The sequence below is a fragment of the Arachis ipaensis genome, chromosome B06 (genome assembly GCF_000816755.2).
Source record: "Arachis ipaensis cultivar K30076 chromosome B06, Araip1.1, whole genome shotgun sequence".
Lineage (NCBI taxonomy): Eukaryota > Viridiplantae > Streptophyta > Magnoliopsida > Fabales > Fabaceae > Arachis > Arachis ipaensis.
In genome coordinates, this window is record NC_029790.2 from 110,745,318 (window position 1) to 110,756,993 (window position 11,676).

The following is an 11,676-nucleotide window of genomic DNA, read 5'->3' on the forward strand; positions in this document are numbered from 1 at the left end:
CAGAAGCGCTTGCTGGGAGGCAACCCAGCCATGGGGCAACAATCCTCTAAGCATTTTGCCCTATTTTTATTTTTATTTTTATTTGTTTATATAAAGTTCACTGACACTAAAGTGAGGAATCATTTACAGAAGACCTCGGCACACAAAACAGAGAAAACAAGCTCACTGGCAAGAAAACGCCAGTAAAAGTGTATTTTGGGCGTTCAACGCCCAAAATGGGCATCCACTGGGCATTGAACGCCAGTAATGGTAGCAATCTGGGTGTTCAACGCCAGAAATGGGCACCCAGTGGGCGTTGAACGCCAGTAATGGTAGCAGCTGGGCGTTAAACGCCCAGGAGAGCAGCAATTGGGCGCTGAACGCCCAAAACAGGCAGTGTTTGGGCGTTCAAACGCCAGGATGGCAAGGAGGAGCCAAATTCAGTTTTCCACACGTTTTTCCATTCTAATTTCAAATTTTATGTTTCAATGCATGATTTTTACATAAACATGTTAAGAACCCTGATTTCTAAAATCCTTAATTTCTAAAAATCCCTCTTTCCAAATTCAATCCAACTCTTTTCAAATCTTTTCTAAAAACAAATCTATCTTTTTCACTCTAAAATCTTTTCAACTAATCAATATCTTTTTCAAATCTCCATATTATTTTTTTCAAAATCTAGATTTATCTTTTTCAAAAATCTATCATATCTTCTCAATTTTAAACTATATCCTCTATCTTATCTTTTTCAAATCAATCTTTTTATCCTATCTTTCCCAATTTTTCGAAAACCCACCCCCCATCCCTTTAAATATGGGTTCGGCCTCCCTCCTCCTCCATCAACAATTGCACCTAGCTCTCCTTCTATCCCTCTCCTTTCTTTTCTTTTGCTTGAGGACAAGCAAACCTCTAAGTTTGGTGTGTTTATCCGAAATCACTAAGATCATGGCCCCCAAAGGTGACTATCAGACCGTGGTCAGAGGGAAGATTGTTCATACCCACCATGACAGGATCAGGGAGATCTTAAAGCTACCTCAGCTGAAGGATGATCCAGACTCCTTCAACAGGAGGATGATGAGAGCAGACAAGGGCCTGGATAAGATTTTAGAGGACATATGTATCCCTGGAGCCAGGTGGACCACCAACACAAAGGGTGTCCCAAATCAACTCAAGAGAGAGGACCTCAAACCAGTCGCTAGAGGATGGCTAGACTTCATTGGGCATTCTCTGTTGCCTACTAGCAACCGTTCTGAAGTCACAGTTAAAAGAACAGTGATGATCCATTGCATCATGATGGGAAAGGAAGTGGAGGTTCATCAGCTGATTTCAGTTGAACTCTACAAAATTGCTAACAAAAATCCTAAAGAGGTCAGGTTGGCTTATCCAAGCGTGATTTCTCTGCTCTGCAAGGACGCTGGAGTAAGGATGGGAATAACTGAGTATATCTCAGTTGAGAAGCCAATCACCAAAGCATCAATGGAAAAACAACAAGCACAGGATGATCCCATCAAGAAGAGAGCACAGGAATTCCTCCCAGAGATTCCTCAATCTGAATACTGGGAGTATCTTGAGACGTCTGTTGGCCACGACCAAGACTCATAAAATAGCTGTGTTCAAGAATCATCACACTGAAATAGGAGAATCAATAACACTATCTGAATTCTAAGTTTCTATAGATGACAATCACTCTGAGCTTCAATGGATAAAGTGAGATGCCAAAACTGTTCAGAAGCAAAAAGCTACTAGTCCCGCTCATCTAATTAGAATCTGAGCTTCACTCAAAAACTATGAGATATTATTACTTCTCAACCTATTAGTCTTCTATTTTATTTGTCTAGTTGCTTGAGGACAAGCAACAGTTTAAGTTTGGTGTTGTGATGAGCGGATATTTTATACGCTTTTTGGGGTTAATTTCATATAGTTTTGAGTATGTTCTAGTTAGTTTTTAGTCTATTTTCATTAGTTTTTAGGAAAAATTCATATTTCTGGACTTTACTATGAGTTGTGTGTTTTTTTGTAATTTTAGGTATTTTTCTGGCTGAAATTGAAGGAGCTGAGCAAAAATCTGATTCAGGCTGAGAAAGGACTGCTGATGCTGTTGGATTCTGACCTCCCTGCACTCAAAGTGGATTTTCTGGAGATACAGAACTCGAAATGGCATGCTTCCAATTGCGTTGGAAAGTAGACATCCAGGGCTTTCCATCAATATATAATAGTCCATACTTTGCACAAGGATAAATGACGTAAACTGGCGTTCAACGCCAGTTCTCTGTCCAATTCTGGCATCCAGCGCCAGAAAAGGATCAAAAGCTGGAGTTGAACGCCCAAACTGGCACAAAAACTGGCGTTCAACTCCACAAATGGCCTCTGCACGTGAATTGCTTAAATCTCAGCCCCAGCACACACCAAGTGGGCCCCAGAAGTGGATCTCTGCATCATCCATCATAGTTTACTCATTTTCTGTAAACCTAGGCTACTAGTTTAGTATTTAAACAACTTTTAGAGACTTATTTTGTATCTCATGATATTTTAGATCTGAACTTTGTACCCTTTGACAGCATGAGTCTCTAAAATCCATTGTTGGGGGTGAGGAGCTCTGCTGTGTCTCGATGAAGTAATGCAAGTATTTCTGTTTTCCATTCAAACACGCTTGTTCCTATCTAAGATGTTCATTCGCACTTAACTGTGATGGAGGTGATGATCTGACAAAGCATCTCCAAAACTCCAACATATTCTCCATTACTGCATAACAAGTAACCTTTAATTTATGCTCTCTTGGTTATTCGCAATTCAACTGATAAACATATTTGATTTCCCGACTAAGATTTACAAGATAACCATAGATTGCTTCAAACCAACAATCTCCGTGGGATTCGACCCTTACTCACGTAAGGTATTACTTGGACGACCCAGTGCACTTGCTGGTTAGTGGTACGAGTTGTGAAAAGTGTGATTCACAATTTGTGCACCAATAACCCTCCCCCCACCCCTATATAAACCACTCACCACTCCTTCATTTTCACACATTAGAACCACTACTTCTACCCTTTGGCCGAACCACATATCTCCCTCCATCTCCTCCATTTTCTTCTTCTTCTACTATTTTCTTCTTCTTTTGCTCGATATTTTTCCATAACCATTAATGGCACCTAAGGCCAGAGAAACCTCAAGAAAGAGGAAAGAGAAGGCAATTGCTTCCACCTCTGAGTCATGAGAGATGGAAAGATTCATCTCAAAGGTCCATCAAGACCACTTCTATGAAGTTGTGGCCAAGAAAAAGGTGATCCTTGAGGTCTCTTTTAAGCTCAAAAGGAGTGAGTATCCGGAGATCTGACATGAAATTAGAAGAAGATGATGGGAAGTTCTCTCCAATCCTATTCAACAAGTCAGAATCTTAATGGTTCAAGAGTTCTATGCAAACACATGGATCACTAGGAACCATGATCAAAGTATGAACCCAAACCCAAAGAATTGGCTTACAATGGTTCGGGAAAAATACTTAGATTTCAGTCCAAAAAATGTAAGGTTGGTGTTCAACTTGCCAATGATGCAAGAAAACGCACGCTCCTACACTAGAAGGGTCAACTTTGATCAAAGGTTGGACCAAGTCCTCATGGACATATGTGTGGAAGGAGCTCAGTGGAAAAGAGACTCAAGAGGCAACCCGGTTCAATTGATAAGCCCGGACCTTAAGCCTGTGGCTAGAGGATGGTTGGAGTTCATCCAACGCTCTATCATTCCTACTAGCAACCGATCCGAAGTAACTGTGGATCGGGCCATCATGATCCATAGTATCATGATTGGGGAGGAAGTGGAAGTTCATGAGATTATACCTCAAGAACTCTACAAGGTGGCTGACAAGTCCTCCACTTTGGCAAGGTTAGCCTTTCCTCACCTCATTTGTTACCTCTGCAATTCAGCTGAAATTGACATAGAGGAAGACATCCTCATTGATGAGAATAAGCCCATCACTAAAAAGAGGATGGAGCAAACAAGAGAACCCACTCATGGACCTCAACAAGAGCATTCCTCATCATGAAATCCCTGAGATGCCTCAAGGGATGCACTTTCCTCCACAAAACTATTGGGAGCAAATTAACACCTCCCTAGGAGAATTAAGTTCCAACATGGGACAACTAAGGGTGGAGCACCAAGAGCACTTCATCATTCTCCATGAAAAAGTCGTATGGTATTGTGCATTTTTAATTATTCTATCCTTCTACTCTAATGCCTGTTTTTCACAAAATCCTTCCAAAATTTTATTAATTGAATATAATTGTCAATACAAACGTGATTGTTAGTTTGTTACAACTGATAATCAAATTAAGCAATTAATGCTTGATCTATGCTACTCATGCCTTTGCCAGCATGCCAATAAACATCTTGCATCTAATTGTCTTAATTTATCATGCTATATTTCTATTGATGTCCTGATTACATGTAGTCACGACCATGTGTTAACGACACCCTTCTTTACCTTGGCATTGATTATCACTTGTATTGTCCTCCTCCTCGCTTTAACCCTTGGCTTCACATGTTACTTTCCTTTTTCCCTTTTCAGGATGGCCACCAAGATGGGTAAAGAGAAAGCTACTCCCAAACCACTGGCAAGGAGAGGAACAAAAAGAGCACTAGCTGCGGAACCATCCTCAACATCAGTCAAGCCATCCACAAAGTGAGTCAAGAGGATCATCAAGGTCGATGAAACAGAGAAAGCCTTTCCAGCAAGGGACACTGCGCGGTTCACTAACCGCTACTGTGAGCAGATGTTCCCCATCCTGACTAAGAGAAACTACAACAATGAGCACCTACTCATCCTTCCTACCCACATTGTGGAGTTTGTTGAGCCCCACATTGAGCACAGACAATGGGGATTCTTACGGAGGCAGCCACGGCAGGTCAATCTTTCATGGGTAGTCGAATTCTACTCTAATTTTCACATGCCAACCCTGCAATCTGTCTATGTCCGTCAGAAGCAATTCTCCATAACTGAAGGGGCCATTCAACGCGCTTTATATCTCCCCCTGCCCCAGAAGGATTGGACGCATACCAAGAAGCCTCTATCAAGCGCCAGACATACCAATTTAACTGGGACGACGTCCTCAGAGTTATAGCACAACCTGGCAGTAGATGGATCTATGGATACCATCGAACCCGACCTAAGGGAATATTGGCTTCAGCACTCACCTTGGAGGCCCGAGTGTGGGCACAAATTATGTCCCATTACGTCTTTCCGAGCACTCACGAGTCCTCCTTCACTGCAGATATGGCTGTTCTCCTCTGGTGTATCCTTACAGACCAGCCTCTCAACTTACCAAGACACATCCGGAACGCCATGGGACACGTACAGATTGCGGGCAACCTACCCTTTCCCGCCGGAGTCTCCTACAGAGCTGGGGACACCAAGACCACACTTCCGCGGGATGATCAGATTGTCCCCAACGGGAAGTACATCAGACCTCCAGCAGCCACTATCAGCCGGACTGCAGACCCTGCCGAAGATATTCCTTCTCATTCCACATCCCAAGCACCTTCAACAAATCAGCTGCTCTTACAGATACTTCAGAGGTTGGACCGGCTTGACCGGTAAGCAAAGCGAATGGAGCGCCGTAACAAGCGCCAATTTACATACCTCAAGGAGCTGATTGTTGGCAACCACCCACCTGAAGAAGAACCAGACACTCCGGAATCCATCTCACCTACCAGCACCGGGAGCCATGACAATCCCGACAGTGGAGATGTTGTTACAAGTCCCCCTTTGTTCCTAACTGATGGCACCGATGACAGTGCCAAGCTTTAAGTGTGGGGAGGTCGGTCAGTACCTGACTTCCGGAGGTAAGTACTTTTTCTTAACACCAATAGGTTATTTTTCTTTTGTTAGATAGAATAGATTGCATGATAATAATTGTTTGCATGAATGTTTGCTTGATAAAATTAATAAATTTCTTTTCAAGACTCTATTTTATAATATTTCACTAATTTAAATTAAAAAAACTTTATCAATAAACTTGTTTGAAGACTGTAAATTGGAACATGATTTTTGAGTTAAGAACACACAACCTGTGAAATTTGAGCTTAATTACATGGTTACACTATTTAACCATAATATTTTATTCTTGTGTGTTTTATTCTCTATGATAGTAATTTTTATTTTGTTCCACTCTATATGTCCAATGTTTAATGTGTTATATGCATGCATATGATTGAGGCCATCATTTGTTATTAGCTCACTTATCCCAATTGGCCTACCCTTTCAATTACCTTTGTTAACCACCTTGAGCCTTTTAATCCCTATTTGTTGTATATTTTACCACATCACTAGCCTTAAGCGGAAAAACAATTAAATACCCCAATTGAATCTTTGGTTAGCTTAAGATAGTGTGTTAACTAAGTGTGGAAAAACTGTGAGAACTTGGGTTAATGAAAGTGTACAGTGTTTAAATGATAAAATATTGGGAATTTGGGTACCTATTCATGTGAGACCAGAAAAATTAAAAATCCATGTGCATTGATAAGTTATGTTTGCTTTTCTCTCTCTCTCTATATATATATATATATAATAAAATAAATAAATAAAAATTTTTTCAATAAATAAATAAGAGGACAAAATTATCCCAATGTTAAGCTAATAAAAGATCAATGCATATGTGATGAAACTAAAGAAAAGTTGATGCATGAGTGTGTGATGCAAAAGTGGGAATTTTGGGTAGCTAGGCATGATTTTACAAGTATATAGAGTGTGTGTATAGGTGAGAGCTTAGGTTAATCAAGGATTCAATTTATAGCTCACTTAGCCATATATATATACCCTCACCTTTACCTTAGCCCCATTACAACCTTGAAAAGACCTCATGATGTTTGCATTGGTACATTAAATACTTGTTGATTGGTTAGGTAAGGAATAAAGTTTAGAAAGCATGACTAGAGAAGACTAGAGTGGATTACCCTATACACTTGAGTGATTAGAGTGCACATACACTACCAGTGAGAGTTCAATGCTTAATTCCATGTTTCCTGCTTTCATGAGCTGTCTACTTACAAGTCTACTTGTATTTATTATATGATTTAAATTAGTAATATCTAATTTATGTTTGTCTTGAAGAACTTATTTACTTTTAACCAAGTATAAAGAATCATCTTAGCATATAGCTGCATTCATACATAGGTTGCATTTCATGAGTCTTACTTTTTCCTATTTATTCTTTTGATCTCTTTGAGCTTAGCATGAGGACATGCTAATGTTTAAGTATGGGAAGTTTGATAAACCACTATTTTATGGTTTATCTTGTACTCAATTGAGTGGTTTCATCAAGTCTTTGCACACTTATTCATACGAATTGCATGGTTTTATAATTCCTTCCTAGTTTTGTTCTATGGTTGAAAACTTGCTTCCTAAGCCTTTAATTTGTGTATCTTAATTCCCCTTTTATACCATTCGATGCAGTGATCTGTGTGTTCAGTGTTCTCAGTCTTTATAGGGCAAGAATGGCTTAGAGGATGAAGAGGAAGCTTGCAAAAATGGAAGGAGCACAAGAAATAAAGGAGACAACCAGCGAGCATCGACGCGCACGCATGGCTCACGCGTGCGCGTGATCTGGAGATTTTCACAGTGACGTGTGCGCGTACCTGACGCGTACGCGTGGATTGGAATTCTGCAAGACGACGCGTGCGCATGCTTGACGCGCAGGCGTGACACACAAAGATAACCAGCGACGCGTACGCGTGACTGACGCGTATGCGTGACATGCGCGATCTGCAGAAATCACAGAAAACGCTGGGGCGATTTCGGGCCGAGTTTGGACCCAGTTTTCAGCCCAGAAATACAAACTAGAGCCAGAGAACATGCAGAGACTCAAGGGAGATTCTCATTAATTTAGTTTTAGTTCTAGTTTTAGATCTGAGAGAGAAATTATTCTTCCTCTAGGTTTTCTACACATTCATAATTTTTCTAGTTTTATGCTTTTGCTTTGGATATTGAGAAGAGTTATTACCTCCGTTGAAGTTGCTACTATTCTAGTTTGTTTTCTTATTCCCTTACTATTCCATATCCTTAATCCTTTTTCAGAGTTACAATTGGATTGTTTTAGAATTTATTAATGCAAAGGATTACTTTTACTTTTAATTAAGTTTTAGTTATTGTCTATCATGTCTTCTTTTTATTCTCTTTTTAATTTTGTGCAAGTTATATTCATGTCAATAGAGTAGACTCCCAACTTGACTTAGAGGTTGATTAAAAGGAGACCCTTGAGTTAGAATGCTCAAGTGATTAGTTGAATTGGAAGTTGTTGGCTAATTCTTTATTTACTAACGCTAGACCTTCCCAAGGGAGAGGACTAGAATTTGCAAATAAGAGTTAGCTCAATCACTTGACTTTCCTTTATTTAGTAAGGGTTAACTAAGTGAAAATAACAACCTCTTTATACTACACTTGAGAGAATTCCAATAAGGATAGAACTTTCAATTAATCATTCCCCCAGTCAAGGCTTTTTATTTTGAATATATAAATCTCTTTTAATTTACAATTATTTATTTTCTGTCATTCAACTCTCAAATTTTCTCAGAAAACTCCTGATTAATAAGATAGCACCCTTTTGTCAACTCGTTGGGAGACGACCTGGGATTCATACTCCCAATATTTTTATTCTAATTTTGTGACAACCCTTCTAAATTGATAAGCGGATTTTTCCTGGTTAACAACTATACTCGCAACGTAGTTCTTATATTAATTTCTTAATTGGCTGATTTCTACCCGCATCAGTCCCCACGTTCATATAGTCTCTGGCCAGGCGGGATAGAAGTCCGCTCTGCCAGGTACTTCTTAGCACCTTGGGGTTTACAGTTTCTTCTTCCGCGGCACATCTCAACAAAATTTCTTTCTAAGGGACTTCTCCTCCCTTCTTTTATAAAAACTTGTGTCCGGATCTTTCTTAAAATGTCTCAACCTTGTCACATCTTACCATTTTGCCCTTTTTATTTAACTTTTCTTTTTACTGTTTTCATTAAGTTTTTAATGATGCTTTCACCCCTAATGTTATTATTTTACCATTGTATCTTCATATTTTTTTCTAATATATTTTTTTTCCTTGATTAAGTTAATTATTTATTTTAATTTGACTTTATGCCTGAAATTATTAATATGCCCCTAAGTACTCTAGTTTCTACTGTTTAACCTTATTTAGCATCAAAATTTTACCGGATTAATCCTATTAGTTGCCTATGATTAAAATTATTCCTAATAATTTTATTAAATGCCAATTTTCACCCTAAGGGACCTAAAACCAAATTTACCCTTTATTAATTTTATTTACTTATTCTAGTTACTACTTTTTACCGTTTTACTTCTAACTTTTACTAAAACTTTTATTTAGGTCTGAAACTTTTTTATAATTATAATCTTGACCCAAATAATTTATATAATTACTATTTTACCCTTAATGATACTAAATTAAGAATTTTACTTATTTTTCATTTAAATTATATTTTTGACTCTCTTTTTACCCAAAAATGACCATAATACTCTTTTTATCTTTCCTCCTTTGTTCCATAGGATTAAAACTATTTTTCTGACTACTTTTTAACTCTTTTCTACCATGATTTTCGTGCTCTTAATTTCAGAGGTGCAGTTTTTATGTTTTTCTTCACTTTTTGTGACGTTTAAAACTTGAAACTTAAACCCTAAACGCTTCCATGTTTCCGGCTATTTTCACACAAAAATCCAGAGACAATATAACAGTATTTTACACATATTCATCAAGCTAAAATAGTGGCAACTCACAAAATTTCTAGAAATTCAAAACAAGCATAAATTCACCACAAAGAGTCTCATATAAGCACCATAAACAAGCACAACCATACTCTAGCTAATCCTAACCCTTACCTCTTATATAATTCAGTTAATAAACATTTCTCACACTAGAAAATGTGGATACAAGGGCAGAAACACAGCTGGTAGTGGTGAGTTTCATTTTTGGGCCTAAAGTGTCACAAAACGTTAGAATTTAGCCACTGTGAGCTCGAAACTCCTTAACTCTGTAGGCGTGCTCCATGGGTGCTTCAAGAGAATTTCTCTATACATAGAGGAGAGTAATGATTCATAATGGTTACTGTTATTTTGAAAAGAAAAAGAAAAGGAGAAAGAACAAGAGTTTACCTAGTCGAATTCGGTAAAAACACAAAGATTGGTAAAAATGGACAAGAGTTTGTACTTGTATGGTTTGAGTCCTTGAAGAACACTTGGAGAATAGTGTATGAATGGTGATATAATGGGCTGAAAACGCAGGTATGGTGTGCAAAATTTTTTCTCCTCTCTCACTTACGGTTCTTATCTCTCTCTTTATGGTAAAATGTAATTGAATTTTTGCTTTGGTAATTCCTTAAATAAAATCTGAAGTCTAACTTAATTAAAGGTGGTAAAAGATGGCTGGAAAAATTAGAGAAAAATGGGCTGATATCAAAAGAGAAGGGGCGTGATTTTGAGGAAACACAGTCAGCGTCATAATGACGTGTTTATCTGCAGTTAACCGCGGTTAATTACTCGTGGTTTAAAACACAGCAGAGAGGGGTGAGAGGCCGAGATAATCTCGTCCTAGAGGCTGAGAGATGGGGGCCGAGTTACTTGGGTAGTAAGCAAGAGGATTCGGGGCCTCTAGGAGTCGTTTGCAAAATACTAGACAAAAATTCGGTTCAGATAACTTTTACCGAGCGGTAAAACGATTAATGGCTAACAATTATTTTTAAAGAGGTGAATCATAAAGTGATAGCTAATATAAATCTAGAAACACATTTACTTGAGTAGAAATTACTTTTACCACTGGTTCTGAGGTTTTTGGTTACGAGAATTTTTCTCGGTGCGCGCACAATTGTCACTAAAAGTGTTTTTGCAACTCAAAAATTTCTGGTGTGGTAACTAGCCAATGATAAGATAGTATTTAATATCTATTAGTCAAATTTGACTTAAAAAATTAATTACTCTCATAAAGCCAAGTTTGACCTCGTAACTCTCTTTTTCTTTTTATTTATTTATTTTTTTGCTAGAAAAATCTGTTTACCGATAACCTGGTTCTTACAAATTGGGTCACTGAAAATCACTATGAGCTATTTTCAGTTCGAGTCTTTTGACTTGGCCCATGACTAAAAAAATAAAGCTCAGTGTTCCACTTCAATTCCTTCAACAATATTCACTAATTCACTGCTTGCTAGCCGTGGGATTAGCAACGAAAATTTTTTATTGTTTAATATTTAAATTATTTATTCTATTATTTTAATGTTATGACAATTTTTATTATAATAATATTTATTTATTTATTTATTTAAATCTCATCTAGTNATATATTTACTTATATTCATTTAATATATAATGCTTTTTTTTGTCTTAATTTGATATATAGTGTTGATATATATATAATATAATGGACCAATCTCCATCATAAACACTCAAACTTTCACAACAGGTCTATCATTATTTTTGCTTGGCTCACCATTTCATTCTAAGCCAGCTACATGAGCCCATCACAAAATGAGAAAATGAGAAAAACAAATAATTAAAAGTATATTTTAATTTTTTATTTAAAAAAGTTGAAAATTTTTTATTATTATTAAGAAATTTATAAATTTTATTGTATTTTAAAAAAATATTATTATTCATTTATAGAAACTAAATATAAAAATAAATATCTCTCTAAAAAAAAATCTAATCAT